The 21,341-nt window shown below is 41.2% G+C and overlaps 1 protein-coding gene and 1 non-coding gene across 2 annotated transcripts in view; both read left to right on the forward strand.

The window, feature by feature from the left end:
- The first annotated feature begins 3,442 nt into the window (after window positions 1-3,442).
- Window positions 3,443-3,552, forward strand: LOC115894139. Its single transcript, XR_004054174.1, has one exon. It is a non-coding gene; the product is annotated as a U6 spliceosomal RNA (small nuclear RNA).
- Window positions 3,553-9,583: 6,031 nt separating this feature from the next.
- The window catches only part of RABGAP1 (RAB GTPase activating protein 1), a 168,077-nt gene continuing 156,319 nt past the window's right edge, over window positions 9,584-21,341 (forward strand). The window contains exon 1 of the mRNA XM_010382465.2: window positions 9,584-9,668. The gene's annotated coding sequence lies outside the window, so the exon portion shown is untranslated. The remainder of the gene's footprint in view (window positions 9,669-21,341) is intronic.

Genomic DNA, 21,341 nt, shown 5'->3' on the forward strand with positions numbered 1-21,341 from the left:
ATTTCCCTTTGATCACTGCTTTCACTACAGCTCATAAGTTTTGTATGTTGTGTTATTTTCATTCATTTCTATGTATTTTCTAATGTCCCTTTTGATTTCTTTTTTTTTTTTTTTTTGAGATGGAGTTTTGCTCTTGTTGCCCAGGCTGGAGTGCAATGGTGTGATCTCGGCTCACCGCAACCTCCGCCTCCTGGGTTCAAGCGATTCTCCTGCTTTCGCCTCCCAAGTAGCTGGGATTACAGGCATGCGCCACCACGCCGGGCTAATTTTATATTTAAAGACATGGAGACGGGGTTTCTCCATGTTGTTCAGGCTGGTCTCCAACTCCCGACCTCAGGTGATCCACCCGCTTTGGCCTCCCAAAGTGCTGGTATTACAGGTGTGAGCCACCGTGCCCGACCTTGATTTCTTCTTTGACCCAGTGGTTAAGAGTGTTGTTATTTTCAGATATTTGTGACTTTTTCAGTTATCCTTCTGTTATTAATTTCTAACTTCATCTGTGTGGTCCGAGAAGATACTTTGTATGATAGCTATCTTGTAAAATATTATGAAACTTGAATTGTGGCATACAGTCTGGTGAATTCCTCATGTACTTTAGAGAAGAATGTGTATTCTGCTCTTGCTGGGTGGATTGTTCTGTATATGTCTTTTAAGTATAGCTGGTTTATTATGATATTTAGTTCTCTATTTCCTCACTTATCTTCTATCTGATTCTTCTCCCCATTATTGAAAATGGGGTATTGTAGTCTCCCACTATTATTGTAGAACTGTTTATTCTTTTAATTCTGTCCATTTTTGCTTCATGTATTTTGAGAGTCTGTTCCTAGCTAGGTAAATGCCTACAATTTTCTTTTCTTTTCTTTTCTTTTTTGAGACGGAGTCTCGCTCTATCGCCCAGGCTGGAGTGCAGTGGCCGGATCTCAGCTCACTGCAAGCTCTGCCTCCCGGGTTAACGCCATTCTCCTGCTTCAGCCTCCCGAGTAGCTGGGACTATAGGCGCCCGCCACCTCGCCCGGCTAGTTTTTTGTATTTTTTAGTAGAGACAGGGTTTCACGGTGTTAGCCAGGATGGTCTCCATCTCCTGACCTCGTGATCCACCCGTCTCGGCCTCCCAAAGTGCTGGGATTACAGGCTTGAGCCACCGCGCCCGGCCTATGCCTACAACTTTCATATAATCTTGTTGTAATGAGCATTTTATTAATATATGATGTCTTTATCTCTCGTAACATTTTTAAATTTTAAAATCTATTTTGTCTAATCGTAGTATAACTGCATCAGTTCTTTTTCAGTAACTATTTGCATGTTATATCTTTTTTTTTTTTTTTTTTTGAGATGGAGTCTGGCTCTGTCGCCTGGGCTGGAGTGCAGTGGCCGGATCTCAGCTCACTGCAAGCTCCGCCTCCCGGGTTCATGCCATTCTACCTGCCTCAGCCTCCGGAGTAGCTGGGACTACAGGCGCCCGCCACCTCGCCCGGCTAGTTTTCTGTATTTTTAGTAGAGACGGGGTTTCACCGGGTTAGCCAGGATGGTCTCGATCTCCTGACCTCGTGATCCGCCCGTCTCGGCCTCCCAAAGTGCTGGGATTACAGGCTTGAGCCACCGCGCCCAGCTATCTTTTTTCATTAAATAATAATAATAATAATAATAATATATTATTATTATTATTATTACTATTATTTGAGAGGGAGTCTCACTGTGTCACCCAGGCTGGAGTGCAGTGGTGTCATTTCAGCTCACTGCCACCTTCGCCTCCCGGGTTCAAGTGATTCTCCTGCCTCAGCTCCGGAGTAGCTGGGATTACAGGCGCCTGCCACCACGCCCGGCTTTTTGTAAATTATTATTATTTTCTGAGACAGAGTCTTCCTCTGTCGCCCAGGCTGAAGTGCAGTGGTGCAGTCTCGGCTCACTGCAACCTCCACCTCCTGGGTTCAAGCGATTCTCCTGCCTCAGCCTCCCGAGTAGCTGGGATTACAGGTGCACGCCACCATGCCCAGTTAATTTTTGTGGTTTTAGTAGAGATGGGGTTTCACCATATTGGCCAGGCTGGTCTCAAACTCCTGACCTCGTGATCTGCCCACCTCGGCCTCCCAAAGTGCTGGGATTACAGGCGTGAGCCACTGCGTCCAGCCCTTTTTCCTTAAATTATTGAAAAAAAATTTTTTTTGTAGACACCAGGCCTTGCTATGTTCCTTAGGCTGGTCTTGAACTCCTGGCCTCAAGTTATCTTTGTTCTCCCTAAGTACTGGGACTGCAGGTGTGAGCCACTGTACCTGGCTCTTTTTCTAACCTTTTATTTTCAAGCTATTTGTGTCTTTGGATGTCAAGTGATTCTCTTGTAGATAGTATTTAGTTGGATCATGTGGACTCTGTGTGTATTTTTAAAATTAATTTGCCCTTTCTTTTTAAAAAATAAATATAATTTTAGAGACAGGGTCTCACTCTGTCACCCATGCTGGATTGTAGTGGCACAATCATAGCTCACTGAAGCCTTGAACTCCTGAGCTCAAGTGGTTGTCTCACCTCAGCCTCCCAAAGTAGCTGGGACTACAGGTGTGCAACACCACACTTGACCCTCCTCTCCCCTCCCCTCCCCTCCCCGAGTCTCACTTTGTTGCCCAGGCTGGAGTGCAGTGGCATGCGGTCCCATCAAGCGATCCGCCTGTGCTGGCCTCCCACAGTGCTGAGATTATAGGCATGAGCCACTATGCCCAGCCTTGACTCCTACTATCTTTAGATTGGAGAGTTTAAACCATTTAGATTTAAAGTAATTATTGATAAGGTGGGATTTATATCTGTCACTTCTCTATTTGGGTTTTATATGTTTTTTTAAATTCTCATTTCCTCCATTACTGCTTTTTTCTCTTAGTGTTTAGTTGATTTTTTTTATCATGAAACTTTTGATTCCCCTCTCATTTCCTTTTATGTATATTCTATAGATATTAGTGGTTACCATAGGTATTACACTCAACATCCAAAAGTTATAACAATATAATTTGAATTGATACCAAGTAACTTCAATAGCATACAAAAACTCTGCTCATGTAAAGCTCTGCCCTTTCCTTTCTGTTACTGATGTCACAGATAACATTTTATACATTGTATATCCAATAACATAATTTTTTTTTTTTTTGAGACAGAGTCTCGCTCTGTCACCCAGGCTGGAATGCAATGGCACAGTCTCAGCTCACTGCAACCTCCGCCTCCTGGGTTCAAGTGATTCTCCTGCCTCAGCCTCCCGAGTAGCTGGGATTACAGGCACCCACCACCACGCCCAGCTAATTTTTTTGTATTCTTAGTAGAGATGGGGTTTCACCAATATTGGTCAGGCTGGTCTCGAACTCCTGACCTTAGGTGATCCACCCACCTTGGCCTCCCAAAGTGCTGGGATTACAGACATGAGCCACTGCACCGAGCCCACATAAATATTTTTTATGCATTTGACTTTTAAATCAGAGAAAAGTGGAGTTATACTAAAATTGGAACGATACAGAGAGATTAGCATGGCCCCTGCGCAAGGATGACACGCAAATTCGTGAAGCGTTCCATATTTTTTGGCCGGGCACGGTGGCTCAAGCCTGTAATCCCAGCACTTTGGGAGGCCGAGACGGGCGGATCACGAGGTCAGGAGATCGAGACCATCCTGGCTAATACGGTGAAACCCCGTCTCTACTAAAAAATACAAAAAACTAGCCGGGCGACGAGGCGGGCGCCTGTAGTCCCAGCTACTCGGGAGGCTGAGACAGGAGAATGGCGTGAACCCGGGAGGCGGAGCTTGCAGTGAGCTGAGATCCGGCCACTGCACTCCAGCCTGGGTGGCAGAGCAAGACTCCATCTCAAAAAAAAAAAAAAAAAAACAAAAAAAAACAAATCATAATTATAATACTTGCTTTTATAGTTGCCAGTGTATTTGACTTACTAGGAATGTTTCTCTGTATGGCTTTGAGTTACTATTGAGTGTACTTGCATTTCAACCTGTCGGTTTCTCTTTAGCATTTCTTGAGGGGCAGGAATGCTGGTGATAACAAACTCCCTTGGCTTGTCTTTGTCAGGAAATGTCTTAACTTCACCCTCATTTTTGAAGAACAGTTTTGCCAGATATAGATTTTTCCATGACAGTTTTTTTTTTTTTTTTTCTTTCAAGCCTCTGAGGATTCTTTATTGGCTGATAATCTTATTGCAATCCTTTGTATGGGACAAGTTGCTCATCTCTGGCTGCTTTCAGGATTCTTTTTTTTTTTTTTTTTTTTTTTTTTTTTTTGGTTTTTGACAGCTTAATTATAATATATTTGGTGGTTTCTTAGTATTTCCTATCAGGAGTCTGATAAACTTCTTGGATTTGTACACCATTGTTGTTCATAAAGTTTGGAGAGTTTTGACCATGATTTCTTGCAATATATTCTGCCCTCTCTTCTCCTTTGAAACTCCCACAATTCATTATGTTTGTCTTCCTGATGGTATCTCACAGGGTCCCTTAGGTTTTATTTACTGTTCACTTTTCTTCATTCTTTTTTCTATTTTTCAGATGGAGTAGGAGTCACAAGGAATCCACCTCTCCACCTAGACAACAGTTGTACCAGCAGCAACTCTCTGAAGTAACTATGTTGGAACTCTGGAGTCTATTTGAATGCTGTTACACCTTCCAAGGGAGAGCTGGGCTGATAAATAGAGGTTAATTTCAGTCTATGTCAGCTTTTAATGTGATAGCAGCTACTCATTCAGTGTTACTTAAAACTGTAGCACGCAGCTGTATCCACATTCCTGGTGTGGCTTGCTGGAGGCTGGGTGGGCAGTAAGAACTTTGTCCTCCAAATACTGTCTGTCGATACTCTGGTTGCTGATGACTGAGCTGCAGGTGCAGAGGCAAGTTGCCAGTTTTGACCCCTCACCAGCTGAACCTCTTTCCAAGGGTTTTAAAGGAATAGCACCTGTTTTGTTTGTTTGCTTTCCCTTTTACCCCATTTATGAGTCAGATATTGAAGGATTAGGATATTCAAAAGCAATCATTTAGGCAGGGGAAAGTAGAAAGCTACTGCATATAACCAGGGAAAGACACAGCTAAGAAAAGACCTAAGAAAACCTTAAACTTTCACCCGAGGCTGATCCTGATCCCCAGCACAGAGACAATTACAAAAGCCCAGGAGACATGGGGGCAGAAGGAGAATCTTATTTTCAGATTCACCACATTATAAGATTCAAATGTTCAATTTTCAACAACAACAACAAATGATAAGGATTTCAAATTTAATTTTTTTTAAGTGCCATAATTAAAAAGTCAAGGGATGTAACCAGATGGAATTTATGGTTCTGAATTGGATACTGATTTGGGAATACTGGTTGTAGAAAAATTTAAAGGCGTGTGGTTGTAGTCTCACTTAATTGGTTGTTACCAGGCAATATAGACCCCATCTCCAGTTGAAAAATAAAATTAAAAAAAAAAATCACAGCCGGATGCAGTGGCTCACACCTGGAATCCCAGCACTTTAGGAGGCCAAGGCGGGTGGATCACGAGGTCAGGAGATCGAGACCATCCTGGCTAACATGGTGAAACCCCGTCTCTACTAAAAATTACAAAAAATTAGCCGGGCGTGGTGGTGGGTGCCTGTAGTCCCAGCTACTCGGGAGGTTGAGGCAGGAGAATGGCATGAACCCAGGAGGCAGAGCTTGCAGTGAGCCAAGATCGCACCACTGCACTCCAGCCTGGGTGACAGAGCAAGACTCCATCTCAAAAATAGAAAAAAAATCACAGGACATAGAAACAGGAAAGTATGGTCTATTCAGAAGAACAAAATAAATCAACTCCAACTATTTCCACAGAAGCCAAGATAGATATCTGACTTAATAGACAAAGGCTTTAAAACTATTTTGAAGTAGTTCAAAGAACTAACAGGGCTGGGCGCAGTGGCTCACGCCTGTAATCCCAACACTTTGGGAGGCCAAGGCGGGCGGATCACCTGAGGTCAGGAGTTCGAGACCAGCCTGGCCAACATGGTGAAACCCTGTCTCTACTAAAATACAAAAATTAGCCAGGCTTGGTGGCGTACCCCTGTAATCTCAGCTTCTTGGGAGGCTGAGACAGGAGAATCGCTTGAACCTGGGAGGCAGAATTTGCAGTGAGCCAAGTTCCTGCCACTGCACTCCAGCCTAGGTGACAGAGACTCTGTCTCCAAAAAAAAAACAAACAAAAAGGACTAAAGGAAGACCTGAATGAAGTCAGAAGAACAATGTATGAATAAAATTAGACTATCATTAAAGAGAAATAAAAGGGAGCTGAGGTCAGGCACGATGGCTCATGCCTGTAATCCCAGCACTTTAGGAGGCAAAGGCAGGCGGATCATGAGGTCAGGAGTTCGAGACCAGCCTGGCCTCCATGGTGAAACCCCATCTCTACTAAAAATACAAGAATTAGCCGGGCATGGTGGCGTGCCTGTGATTCCAGCTACTAGGGAGGCTGAGGCAGGAGAATCACTTGAACCCGGAAGCTGGAGGTTGCAGTTTGTCGAGATTGCGCCACTGCACTCCAGCCTGGGTGACAGAGTGAGACTCTATCTCAAAAAAAAAAAAAAAAAAAAAAAGCTGAAATGAAATTCTGGACCTGAAAGATACAGTAACTAAAATGAGAAATTTACATAGAAGGGTTCAAAAACAGATTTGAATGAGCCGAAGAAGGAACCAGCAAATTTGAATATATTTCTTTGTAAAATACCCATGGAACCCTGTTCCTTCTTTCCCCTTGCGGAATTCCGTAGCTCATGCCTTCTTCATCTTAGGCAGCTTCCAAACTATTCTATCAACCTCCTCTTTTCCCTGCTCTAGTTTTACTAGAGTGATCTTTATAAAAAAACCCAAATCTAATATTGTCACTGTCCTTTAAAATATCCAAGGGCACCCGTGTGTCTATAGAGTGAACTTCAGTTTCCTTATTTTAGCATTCAAGGACCTTCCTATTTTGGCTCCAGCGTACTACATTGCTTTATTTCACACCAGCCCCACATTCCATTCATATACTGTAACCACATTTTCTTGGGTACAAAGTCACTTACTGAAAAAAAGTTGAGCATATTTGGAAACCAAAATTCATTTTCTGTGAATGGGATATCAACATATAGCATTGGTAGGCATTGAAACAGACTATAGTCTATTTTTAAAATGAATTAGATGATAAAAACAACATGTATATCATCACTAATCCAGTGGTCAATATTAGCATAATTCTGTAAGATACCGTAAATGTTGCATCTATTGTAGATACAGTGTTACGTATCTAACATAACATCTAATAGGTTAGATTCATAACATTGTATGTAATATAATGAAACATAAAGTATAACCTGTCACTTGTGAGGTGTACTAGTCTGATATGTTTGACTTGAATCCACTGAGTCTTCAAATATAACTTTCTTGTTCAAGAAATACAAGGCTTGTAGGAACAAGCTCAATGACTTCATGAGGAAGCAACCACTCAGATAAAAACATTTTGCACTTCAAGTGGCTTGATTTCTACAGTGAACAAGAATCTTTTAATTTTTTTTAAGTGCCATAATTAAAAAATCAAGGGATGTAACCAGATGGAATTTATGGTCCTGAATTGGATACTGATTTGGGAATACTGGTTGTAGAAAAATATAATTTGGTCAACAGAATATTTGATTGTAGTTAGGTATTATATGAGAGGAAATTTTCCTGTAATATTACTCATTTAAGAAAGCCGACTGTAAAAATAACTTTAGGTTGACAGAAAATGTGAATGTGATCTAGGAATTAGGTGAGAAGAAAATTTACTGAAATAAGGTAGATATTTTTAATTGAAAAAGGAGATGACTAAAGTGATCTCATTTTGAAAAAAAAAATACACACACACAGAAGGATATACTGTAAAGTATTAAGATTGGCGCTGAGAATGCCATGTTTTTTGTTTTTCATTAAAACATAGAGACAGGGTCTCACTATGTTGCCCAGGCTGGTCTCGAACTCCTAGGCGCAAGCCATCCTCCCACCTCAGCCTCGGAAAGTGTTAAAATTACAGGCATGAGCCACCACACCCGGCCTTTTTTACTTTAAAAAAAATTTTTTTAATGCAATGCTTTTTTAAAAAATTTTATTTTAGCTTGTCTGTATTCTCCAAGGCATGTTGTACTGATTGTGTAGTACAATTTTATTTAAAAATGTATGTTAAGATTTACATAAATATTTGGGGTGTACATGAATCAAGAAATACATGAAAGGGCACCAAAACGTTAAAAGTGGTTTTGTTGGGAGTTCAGGGGATTTTACTTTCTCCCTAATACTTTATTCTTTGAATATCTTGAAATGGATATTTTGTAACTGTATAAGGAGAAAGGAAGCGAAACTCTTTTTCTGCAGGGGTACAGCTACTTCTGTTGTATTAGACAAATCACAGAGGGATTGCAACAGAACACAGCTTTTTCTTACTGTTTTTTCTCTGGTTGATCGGGATGCATTATCCACCAGAAAACACTGTAGATGACTCATTCACCAGGAAAAGAGCATATGCCAGTTGGAATAAAGAAAGGGGAAGAGAAAGGAAGAGGCTGTAGAATTATTTTATAAATTATCACGTCTTAAGAGCCAGGTGCGGTGGTGCGTGGCTACATACAGTCCCAGCTACTCAGGAAGCTGAGGTGGTAGGAGAGCTTGCGCCCAGGAGTTCGAGGCCCAGGATACGATCGTCTGTGAATAGCCACTGCACTGCAACCTGGAGAAGATAGGGTCTCTTTAAAAATAAGACTTAACTAGCACTTTAATAATCATTGGTTTTGTTCCCCACTACATTGTACATTCATTGAGGACAGGGACTTTAAACTTCATTATATTGCTGTTGCTGTGTTTCACCTTTGAATGATATTAAAATAAAAATCTCATCTTTGAGTCACAATCTGATATAACCTTGTGCATTTCTGTCCTCTTGTGTGCCTTAAATGCCTTTAGGCAGCTATGTTGTACCAGTGGTTTTAGCACTTGGCAGTCGGAAGTTTTGACTTCTAGACTGGATTCTGGTCTAGAATTCTGGTCTAGACTCATTTTATAAAGCTAAATTACTTTATAAAATGAGAAAAATCGTACCATTCTCACAGGTTTGTGGTAAAGCTGAAATGAGACAGCCACATAAAGACCCATCACAATCCCTGACACACCGTGCGCCCTCAATAAATGCCAAGTGAATTTTATTACGCTGTGAAGTACTAATTTTCAAACAGGACTTGCACATGAAAGATAAGCAGGGAGATTCCTTGCTCAAGCACCAGTACTCTGGGGTTGTACCCTTTGTTAGGCTCAACAGGTACTACCCAGTCCGCTTCCACAGTCCCCAGTCCCGGCCGCCTGTCCAACTCCAGATACAAAGCGCAGCCAAGGTCCAGCTCACAGCCCGTGCACTTCGCGCAGGCGCACAGTCCTGAGGCGCGCTGAAAACCCAAGTGGGGCTCGGAAAGAGGAAGCTCCGCCTCGCTTCCCGGTATTGGGCCAATAGGGTCGCTCGTCGTGGTCGCGGACCTATGAGACGGGGCAGGGGGCGGGGCGGAGGGCGGAAGAAGTCGCGCTCACGTGAGTAAGGGGCTGGGGGGGCGGGGAAAGGGCGGCTTGGGAGGCCCAGGCGGTGGAGCCTCCGGGACGGCGAGCGGCGGGCGGCGGAGGAGGAGACGGCGGGTCGGGTAGGGCCGCGTTTCCCCTCCTCCTCCTCCCACTCTCCTACCTACCAACCCCAGGGGTATTTTCCGACGGCCCCTGCGGAGAGCCAAACCGTCTTCTCATCCCGCGGGGTCTGGCCAGTAGAGCTCCGCTCCGCTCCCTCGACGGGCCGAGTTCTGAGGGGAGCCGTGATTGGGGGGAGGGGGAGCTGCGACGGAGGGGAGAGGGCGCATGCGCAGGCTGGGCCGCTCTTGGGAGCCCCTGCCCAAACCGGTTCCCCCTGTCTGGGTGGGTGCCGGTCTTCTGAGTCCTGCGTATTTGGCCCTCCCTCTGGTCCCTCTGCAAAGCTGGTTTGTGTCTTGACTTTAATGTTTTAGGCTTGGTCCTATTTGGGAATCCAGCCGCTCCCCCCCGCCTCAGTTTCTCCCCATTGCCCACTAGGCCCGTATCTGTGTCTTAAGCTACCTTGGGCCTCAGGCTGTCCTGGGCTGCGCCTAAATTTCAAAGATTTGCTGGTTTTCACTGTCACTTTGCCATCTCAGGTTGGTCTTTCTGTCTCATTTCCCCGTCTGCAATTAAAGTGTTCTTGGCATCCCAGTCTTCTCATCTTGAAGCAGCTGCCCCAGTACCTCATCGCTGTGTCCTTTGATTATCCACACTCTTAACGGTTTTACGTGTTGAACCAAAGAATAACCTCAAGACTTCAGGAGTTCGCTGTCCGTTGCCTGGTAGTACTTTGGTCTCTACTCTTCTACATCCAGACTGTTTATCATCTGCTCCTGCGTTTCACGCATCTGCATATCTTTGGTTACTCGAGAATTCTTTTTTGGAAACAAATGTCCTAGGAGATCGTGTTGAGTGATCATACTACTAGTGTTCCCGGTACTGGTGCTCCGTTAGTTTTAAATCATGTTGCAACTTGAATTTGAGGCCTTTTGACTTTCGTTGGCTTTTTATCAGGGGAAAAAAACCTGCTAGGGACAGGGTTTCACAATTCCTTTTATATTTCTGTTCACTTGAATTTACAAACATGTGCCTGGAGTAGTAAGTACACAGTGAGTGAGTTTCCAGCTGTTTTTGTTTCGGAAGAAAAAAAAAAAAACAATGGAACGTGAATGGAATTGTGTTTGTAACATTAAACTGATGTTTGAAAAGTAGTTGGGAAAAAAAGCTTGGGTACCAAGGATGGCTCATCCAACTTTTTTTTTAAACGAAGGACCTGTTGCCTTAGTTCAAGTTTGTATAAGGTGCTATTTAATATGTGTTGAAGACTTAACTAGAGCTTACTTATAAAAACTGAAAATAGGTGCCGGGTGCGGTGGCTCACGCCTGTAATCCAGCATTTTGGGAGGCTGAGGCGGGCGGATCACCAGGTCAAGAGTTCGAGACCAACCTGTCCAATATAGTGAAACCCCCATCTCTACTAAAAATACAAAAATTAGACGGGCGTGGTGACAGGCGCCTGTAGTCCCAGCTAATCGGAAAGCTGAGGCAGGAGAATCGCTTGAACCCGGGAGGCAGAGGTTGCAGTGGGCCGAGATTGGCCACAGCACTCCAGCCTGGGCAACAGAGTGAGACTCGTCTCCAAAAAAACAAAACAAAAACAAAAAACCAAAATAGGGAAGAGAAGTCTTTTTAAATCTTCCTTTGTAGACTTCACTTTGTATAAATAAAATTTCAATCCATGATTGATTTGTATATATTGGTAACATTTAAAATTCACATGTAACTTGAATTCAAGATAATAACTCGGATTCATAAAGTTGAAATATTAGTGGCATACAGTGATTCATGCTTGTAATCCCAGCACTTTGGGAGTCTCAGGTGGGAGGACCACTTGAGAAGTTCCAGTCTGCAGTAAGCTATGATGGGTGTCACCTGGGTGACAGCCAGTTCCCATTAAAAAAAAAAACAAAAAACTGAGTTATAGTCATGTTGTGGTGCTCTTTCTTTCTCTCTTCTCTCTCTCTCTCTCTCTCTCTCTCTCTCTCTCTCTTTCTTTCTTTCTTTCTTCCCTTTCTTTCTTTCTTCCCCTTCTTTCCTTTCTTTTCTTTCTTTTTTTGAGACAGAGTTTTGCTCTTGTTGCCCAGGCTGGAGCAATCTTGGCTCATTGCAGCCTCCGCCTCCCGGGTTCAAGCAATTCTCCAGACTCAGCCTGGGATTACAGGCTCCCGCCACCACGCCCAGCTAATTTTTTGTATTTTTAGTAGAGATGGGGTTTCATCATGTTGGCCAGACTGGTCTTGAACTCCCGACCTCAGGTGATTCACCTGCCTCAGCCTTCCAAAGTGCAGGGATTACAGGCATGAGCCACCACACCCGGCCACTCTTTCTTTTAATGATTTCAGTGTTATAATTCAGTTTACAGTTAACACACTGACATTAATAGGTATATATTTGTTTGGAAAGTTAACCTGTCAGCTGTGTGCATTTTGGTATTTTTTGGCATAGTATTTTGTTTGCAGTTTACAAGTGTTGTAGTAATGTAGTGGGAATAGAGACACCTGTTTCCTACCTTTTCTGCTGCATATTGAGAGAATTGTGTTATGCACTTTATTTACATGAGATATGGTTTTCCACACAATATATTAACTGAACTTTGTAGCCCAGCTTCTTTTAAATAAGTCTGTTTTTTATTTAGTATATTTCCAGCTAAAAGAAAGCCTCCTTTGGAGGTCTCACTATTTCCCACTAGTTTTAACAAGGAGCCTTTGAATACAGGTTTCAGAAAATAGTTTAAATTGGTGCTACAGTTGAGTATCTTTGTAAAAACACTGGTTTGCTAAGGTTCTGACATAGGCTGCCCATAATGTTATCTTTGTAATTTCAGTATAATCAGATATCATTAGACTTCTCAAGCATGTGGAATAAATGAATACAACACACTTTTTTTTTTTTTTTTTTTTTTTAAGAGATAGGGTCTTGTTCTCTTTCCCAGACTGGAGCGCAGTAATGCTGTCATAGCTCACCTCAACCTTGAACTTCTGGGCACCAGTGATCCTCCTGCTTCAGCCTCCCAAATAGCTAGGACTGCAGGCACCTGCCACCATACCCAGTTAATTTTGCTATTGTTTGTAGAGACTAGGTTTTACTATGTGGCCCAGGCTGTTATCAAACACCTGGCCTCAAGCAGTCCTCCCACCCTAGCCTCCCAAAGTGACAATGTGACAACACTCTTAAGTAATCTTTTCTTTTCTTTTTTTTTTTTTTTTAAATGGAGTCTCACTCTGTCGCCCAGGCTGTAGTGCGGTGGCGTGATCTCAGCTCACTGCAATCTCCCAGGCTAGAGTGCAGTGGCGCAATCTCAGCTCACTGCAACCTCTGCCTCCCAGGTTCAAGAGATTCTCGTGCCTCAGCTTCCCGAGTAGCTGGGACTATAGGTGCGTGCCACCACACCCAGATAATTTTGTTTTTATTTTTAGTAGAGATGGGTTTTCACTATGTTGGCCAGGCTGGTCTTGAACTCCTGACCTCTGGTAATCCACCTGCCTCGGCCTCCCAAAGTGCTGGGATTACAGGAGTGAGCCACCACGCCTGGCCTAAATAATCTTTCTTAGCGAGACTGTACTTCAGGGATCGTTCCTATAGTTTGTTAAATAATGTTTCTTGGAGATAGAACTCAAATATTTAAGAAGTGAATTTAATGTACATAAAGCAGAGTTTAGCATGACATTTTGGTGCTTTGTATGTAGTTGCCTTGTTTTACTGAGTTTCCATAGTTAGATCCCAGCAAAAAAAAAAAAATTCAAGGCTCAGGACTTGATGCCCCTAGGTATACCTGAGAAAACACCATATGAACATCACAGCTGTTGCTTTTTTTTTTTTTTTTAAGCATAAACCGGTTATCTAGTCATCCCTACCACCCTAACCCCTCTCAGTTTTGTGTTGATCCTGAGATCATTATTGTTTAGAAACCTAGTAAATCAGAACAATATTGGATAGACATTTAAGCTTACATTGTAACCATTCACCTTGACCCTAATAGCCTTGTTTCTCTTCATGTGCCAAGACCAAATATGGAAGTGTGCAAGTGTTGAACACATTAGTTTATAGAATTTGGCCTGGAAGTTTCCCTCCTCTTTCCAAATCAACCATAATGTTCTGAGGTACTCAGTGAGAATTTTTTGAAGATTGTTTTCCATCAGACTTTTCCACCTAAATCCCTTTTTCTGATCACTCTACAGTAAAATAAAGCCCTAATCCTACTTTTAAGCTCCTGTCCGACATTAAATAGTATGTATTTGTCTGTAAAGTATGAGAAATATATCTTCTTAATTGTATACCTCTCCAAGAATGAATGCATAGTTGTTATGTATTTCCTGTTAAGGTTGTATGAGCATTTGTGTTATAAACTACTACTCCTTGGGTTCTGTAAGTCTGTGGAAATAAATTTTTCTCTGTACCTAAATCTGGCATTTCTGAAGGTACATTAACAAATGAGTTTCTGTGGTAACTTTAACATAATGTTACTAAGTCAAACCTTAACAACAATTTGACTGTTTTAAAACTTTCTTCCGTTTTCCCTTATTTATACATTTTGGTAACTGTAACCAACAACCTATGGTTTATAATTTTGTTTTCCATTTTCTGAGGATGATCTTATATCAGTTAAGGAAATGATATGCAGAATCCTTCTTTGGGAATATATTTTATTTTTTAAGACTAGTAGTGAGTAGTGAGAAGTGAGAAAAGAGTAGAACAAGGAGTTCGTTCTGTAACTGACTGAACAATAGAGATAACTCACTACCTTTGGACCAGCTTTGGGAATATATTTTAACTATCATCAAGGATAATAAGAGCATACTGGAAGGCACAGAAAACATGTGTCTTCTGCCAAACATTTATGGTTGCCTACATGTATTCCCCTGAAAATCAAACAGGTCATAGAAAACACAAATTATATTACTGCATTTATCTTAGACTTTGATCATCTATTGAATGATTTGCTTGCTTAGTGTTAAAATCATGTAGATTAAAGAGAAGTGAATAATACATTTTAGATCTGAATGTAAACAGATGCATATTCTAACTGGAATAGATTTTTTCTTTTTTCTTTTTTTAAACAGCTTACTTAAATAGATTTTCTTAATTGTAGATGAGAAAGAACTATATTGACTAATTTCCTAAAAAGAGGAAAAGTCTTTGGCTAACCCTGCATTGCTTAAAAATACTCATATTTTTACATTTATTAAATATTAATGTAAATTATACTTTGAAATCTGTTCAGAAAAAGTAAAGAATGATTTTTAAAATCCATACTAGCAAGGTCGGGAATATAATCTGACCTTGTGAAGGAGTCGTACATTAACATTAAGCTAACTTTCCCTGTGTTCCCAGGGAATCCAAATAACAATTTAAATATTTAGTTTCACAGATATTGTGTTGAAATGGCGTTAAGCCAGCATGTGTAGAGTTCTGGAAAAAATTAAACTGTGTTTCCTGATACATCCACAGGAACATGAGAAAACCATTGGCAAGATTTTATTTTTTCAAGTGTCAGCATTATCGCACTCATAATTAACAGAGTTAAATGAATTGTTTTACGCACATTTCATCCCCACTTCTTACCTCTTGTACCTTTCATTAGAAGTATGAAGTATCAAGATAAAGTGGGGAGAATATGAATTTTGGGGTGAGAAAGTCATGGATATCCCAAGTCTCTGAGAAAGAGAGATTAAGTAGCTTACCCTCAGAAACTCCATTTTTAAATATGGAGCTACTTATGTCTACCTCATGGACCTGTAATGGAAAACACCTGATACTCACCCCTTTAAAGATCCTATAAAGTTATAATTATTTTGAAACTTTTGCTTTTATTGAAGGGTAAATGTGGTATACATACAATGAAATAATTCAGCCTTGAGGGAAATTCTGACACATGCTACAATATTAGTAAACCTTGAAGACATTGTACTAAATGAAATAAACCAGTTACAAAATGATAAATACTATGTAATTCCACTGCTTATATGATGCACCTAGGGCAGTCAATTTCTTAGAGACAGAAAGTAGAATAGTGGTTTTTGGAGGAGGAGGAGAATAGGGAGTTAGTGTTAATGGGCACAGAGTTTCAGTTGGGGAGGAAAGGAAATGTTCTAAGGATAGATGATGGTGATTGATGGTTGCATGACAATGTAAATGTATTTATTGACACAGAATTGTACACTTCCGTAGCTAAGATGGTAATGTTTGTGTTATTACTTAAACACAATGCAAAAAGATTACAACTTATAAAAAGTATTTTTAAAGTCTTGTTTTATAATTTCCTGTATTTGTTTAATTGATATATCTTTTTTAGTTAATCTAGAACTAAAAGTGATTTAATAGTTTAAAGAAGTAAATTGTCACAGTTATGGTAGGCTCATATTTGCCTAAAAGTGAGTTTTAGATAAGCTAGTTTTTCTTGCCTTTAAGTGCAAGTAGGGGCCCAAGATGATTGTTTTGATTCTTTTGGTTTTGGTTTTGGTTTTTTAATCTAACCTGAAATTAATCAGAAAGCTTAAATTATTACGATTGTCTTAGCTCACTAAAATAATTCAAAGAAATAACCCTAAAATTCAGAGTCAGAATGAAAACAAAGACGTCTGTTGTCTGGCAGTTAGTAGTGGTGGAAAGGAATTTATTTTTATAAAGAAGGGATGGTGTTCCATTGAGTTTTGTTAGATTTGTTCCACCCTTTCCAGAGATAGGCTGTGCGAAATTCATGTGAAAACCAGTGCAGCGAAACAAAGTTCAGAGCCAGGAAAACACACACACACACACACACACACAAAAGCTGAGAATAACGCAATGTGATTTTTATAGCTTCTTTGTATCCTGCTTGTTTAATTTTAAAGAGCTACAAACCCACAGAAATTGTCCTGCTACAGCATCTTTCAGACTTTATTCTTTTGCTACATCCTGTCTTTTTCTAAACAGAGAGTAAACTTATCAGATTTGTGTTTTAGAAGGGTACAACTGGGAACAGCATAGAGGATGGATTGGAATGGGGAGAGGATGGAGATAGCGACATCAGGAAGGAGAGAGATGCAATCCAGAAAAGGATAGAGACACCTAGATACCTGGGTTTGGATCAAGTTCCACAATTTTCTCTGTGGACTTAAGTGAGTTACTCAGCCTGCCCAAACCTCAGTTTGTCATATGAAGTTAATACCCATCTGGCAAGGTTAGTGTGAAGATTAGTAATAATGCATGTAAAACTTGTTTGTACCATGTTGGGCATATAATTGACACTCAAGAAGTAATAAGTATTGTTTTGTCTTTAGATTTAGCAAGATGATTTAGTCATCTTGCTTAAGATTCCCTATAGCTGTACCCATTTCTTCACTGGTTGAGCAAAAAAAATGATGGGGATTGGGAGGGAAGTGGTTAGTGTTTGGTCCAAAGGGAACCCAAGGTATATTTTTTGTGACTGGGTTGTTGTTTTTTGGTCATGACAGTTGGAGATTTGATGAAGAGTCAGGTACACTCAAGGGTAGCTTTTTTTTTTAAGCCTGTTCATTTTAGTCTTAATGTCCACATCCCTAATACATGCATGTAGAGTAGCATATTAGTTTCTTTTCCTCATATTACTTAGACCCTACTAGTTAAACAGTGATGAAGTATATTCAACCAAATTTATTGAACACTGCCTGTAAGTAAGGATATGAAATTAATATGAGTAAAACATAAGACCCCCGTCCACAAGTAGTTCAGGGGGACTATTTGTGCCCATGATACTCCCAGCATTTGACATGGTGGTTTATACTCAGTAATTTCTTCTGGAATGAATGGATTGATCAATATCGTGGAGTGGAAAGCAAGTGTTGGGCCAGGCTCAGTGGCTCATGCCTGTAATCCAGCACTTTGGGAGGACGAGGCAGGTGGATCATTTGAGATCAGGAGTTCGAGACCAGCTTGGTCAACATGGTGAAACCTCGTCTACTAAAAATACGAAAATTACAGCCAGCTGCGGTGGCACTTTGGGAGACTGAGGCGGGTGGATCCCCTGAAGTTAGGAGTTCGAGACCAGCCTGGCCCTACATGGTGAAACCCCATCTGTGTGAAAAATATAAAAATTAGCCAGGCGTGGTGATGGGCGCCTGTAGTCCCAGCTACTTGGGAGCCTAGGCAGGAGAATCGCTTGAGCCCGGGAGGTGGAGGTTACAGCGAGCTGAGATCACACCATTGCACTCCAGCCTGGGCAACAAGAGCAAAACTCCATCTCAAAAACAACAACAACAAAACAAAAGCAAAAATTAGCTGGGCGTGGTGGTGCGTGCCTGTAATCCCAGCTATTCAGGAGGCTGAGGCAGGAGAATCGCTTGAACCCTGGAGGCAGAGGTTACAGTGAGCCAAGATCATACCACTGCATCCAGCCTGGGTGACAAGGCAAGACTCTGTCTCAAAAAAAAGAAAGAAAAAAAGTGTTGATGTTACTTTACTGTGTGGTAAATGCTGTAATTCTGTGATAGAACTAAAAAACAAAAAGCCTGAGGAGCCCTAGAAGAAAATAATGAGCATTGCAGAAGGGAAAGGGGGAGGTTGAATACTTGATTGTATTATTAGGTTGCTGTTGGTGGAGAACGGCTGATTGGGGAAACAAAAACACATTCCCAGCTGAGCAAGCAGCATAGGAAAAGGCTTGAGAGCATTAAAATGCATGACATATTTGTGTATATAGTATGGTGTGACAGAAGAAGATAAGACTAGAATGGAAATTGGCTCCAGATTTTGAAGAACTAAATAATATAAGGATTTAGGATTTTATTGTATTTTTAGTCAGAAGCAATAAATAGTTTTGAGGAAGGGAGAGGGATGGGATATATGATCAGATCTAAGTTTTAGGAATTAACTTTGGGGGCTAAATAATCAATGACTAGAGAGAGTCTAGAGTGAAAGATGTTTGTTATAGTGAGGTTGAAAGAGAATAAAATACAAGTCAATGACATGAGGGATGGTGAAGAAGGAATAGATTTGGGATATGTTTTAGAACTAAAATCCACTATTCCAAGGGAGGGTAAGAAAAGGAGGAATCAAGATTTGTTTCGGTTTGGTTTCTTGTGCCTTTTTTTCCTTTCTTTTTTCTTTCTTTGATGTTATTTTCAATCTGTGGCTGTTAACCAGGATAGAGAACCCAGGATAGAGAATCTAGGAAGAAGAATCTGCTGACACCTGGGGGTTAAATGGTTTCGTTTTGGATGCAAGGAATTGGTTTTGAGATGACCATAGGACACATATAGTAGAGCCCTGCTGTGTATTCTTATAACACCCTTTACACACCTCTGTTATAACAAGCGCTATACTTATCTGTTTGCTAGTCTGTTTTCCTTAGCACTGTAGGCCTGTCAAAGGTAAGGAGTATCTTTTATTCCTCACCATAACACTATACCTGGTGTCTGGCACATATCAGATTCTTTGATACTGAATAGAAGAAAAAGAAAATATAACACAAATACCCGTGTGAAATTCAAGAGAAAAGATAGTGCTAGAGTATTATCAGCATACAATAGAAAGCTGTACCCATGTTAGCTAATGAGATAGCCAGGGAAAAGAGGGATGATGATGTAATTTTAAAAACAGAAGAAAAGGAACCTAAATGAGAACTAAGAAAAGATAGAGGTAGGAAATGGATGCAAAAGGATAAGAGTTTCAGAATAAGAAAATGGCCAGCATTTTCATTTACTTCAGCAGGTGGAAGTAAGATAAGAACTGAAATAGTTATTTGGGTTGTGAAATTTTGTAGTGTTGATGGTTTTTAAGAGGTTCAGTGAAAGTGAGAAGTAAAGGGGTAGTATTTTTGAGAGGGGCTCAATAGAACAGTGGGGAGTTCCATTGAAGTGGTAGAAGTGGAGGCATTAATACTACTATTTCAATAAGAAAATCTCAAGAAAACCAAAGAAATAAAAGTTAACCAAGCTTTGGACGAGGCACTAGCACATTTTGTCTCAAGTGTGTCAGGTTCAATTATTAGTACCACCCATACCTCTTATTAAGCTAGGTAGGTCACTTACTGGGAGGTGGTTTTGCCTCTGCTAATTGCACACACATTAGCAAATCCATGCCGCTGCATGTCACTGTTTGTTACTTCTCAGATGTTAGTTAGCTAGACACAATATAAATATCTGATAGTACTCTGTCTCAAAAGAAAAAGTTCAAGTTTTTAAAAAAGTAAACACTGATTATTGAAGAACTGACTGCCTTTGAAGGACTCTTAAAAGAGGTTTTATCATGGCCAGTTCTTTCCATTTCACTCCATTAACCACAGTACTTAAGAGGAGATTGAGAATGAATGTGAATTTTTTTTTTTTTTTTTGAGACGGGGTCTCACTCAGTTACTTAGGCTGGAGTGCAGTGGCTCCATCATAGTTCACTGCAGCCTAGAACTCCTGGACTCAAGCAGTCCTCTGGCTCAGCCTCCCAAGTAGCTGGCACTACAGGCACACACCACCACACTTGACTAATTTTTAAATATCTTATTTTAGAGATGGGATCTAACTATACTGCCCAGGCCGGTCTTGATACCCTGGTCTCAAGCGACCCTCCCACCTCAGCCTCCCAAGTTGTTGGGATAACAGACATAAGCCACTGCTCCTGGCTAAATGTGAACCTTTATTTAGCAATATTGAGATGCATTTTATACTGGGGTACATAATTGAGCGTAAAATTGGCACTTAAGGCACAGAGCAGGCAAAAAGTTCGTAGAGTTTTGGTATATGATACTAATTTACAATAGAAATCTCTAGTGATCTTTAATGTCTCTGTAAGAATAAAAGTAGTGAGAGTAGATATAATGAAAATAAAGCATAATTGAACTTTTAGGTGTGATGGAGGCAGCTGTATAAGTGAACATAATTGTCTATCACCTTAAGTGACTTGACTTTTTTGAAAGAGAGGTAAGTCTGGGTACAGTGGCTTATGCCTGTGATCCCAGCACTTTGGATGGCTGAGATTTTTTTTTTTTTTTTTTTTTTTTTTGAGACGGAGTCTTGCTTTGTCACCCAGGCTGGAGTGCAGTGGCCGGATCTCAGCTCACTGCAAGCTCCGCCTCCCGGGTTCACGCCATTCTCCTGCCTCAGCCTCCAGAGTAGCTGGGACTACAGGCGCCCTGCCACCACGCCCGGCTAGTTTTTTGTATTTTTTAGTAGAGACGGGGTTTCACCGTGTTAGCCAGGATGGTCTCGATCTCCTGACCTCATGATCTGCCCGTCTCGGCCTCCCAAAGTGCTGGGATTACAGGCTTGAGCCACCGCGCCCGGCCGAGAATTTTTTAAAAAATTTTATTATTATTATTATTATTATTTTGAGACGGAGTCTTGCTCTGTTGCCCAGGCTGGAGTGCAGTGGTATGATGTCGGCTCACTGCAACCTCCGCCTCCCGGGTTCATGCAGTTCTCCTGCCTCAGCCTCCCAAGTAGCTGGGACTACAGGCGCCCACCACCATACTTGGCTAATTTTTTTTTTTTTTTTTTTTTTGGATTTTTAGTAGAGACAGGGTTTCACCATGTTAGCCAGGATGGTCTTGATCTCCTGACCTCGTGATCTGCCTGCCTCAGCCTCCCACAGTGCTGGGATTACAGGTGTGAGCCACTGCGCCCAGCTGAGAAATTTTTTAAAAAGATTAGCTAGGTGTGGTGGCACACACTTGTGGTCCTAGCTACTCAGGAGGCGGAGATAGGAGGATCACCTGAGCCCGGGAGTTCGAGGCTGCAGTGAGC

Source organism: Rhinopithecus roxellana, chromosome 16 (genome assembly GCF_007565055.1).
Source record: "Rhinopithecus roxellana isolate Shanxi Qingling chromosome 16, ASM756505v1, whole genome shotgun sequence".
Classification (NCBI taxonomy): domain Eukaryota; kingdom Metazoa; phylum Chordata; class Mammalia; order Primates; family Cercopithecidae; genus Rhinopithecus; species Rhinopithecus roxellana.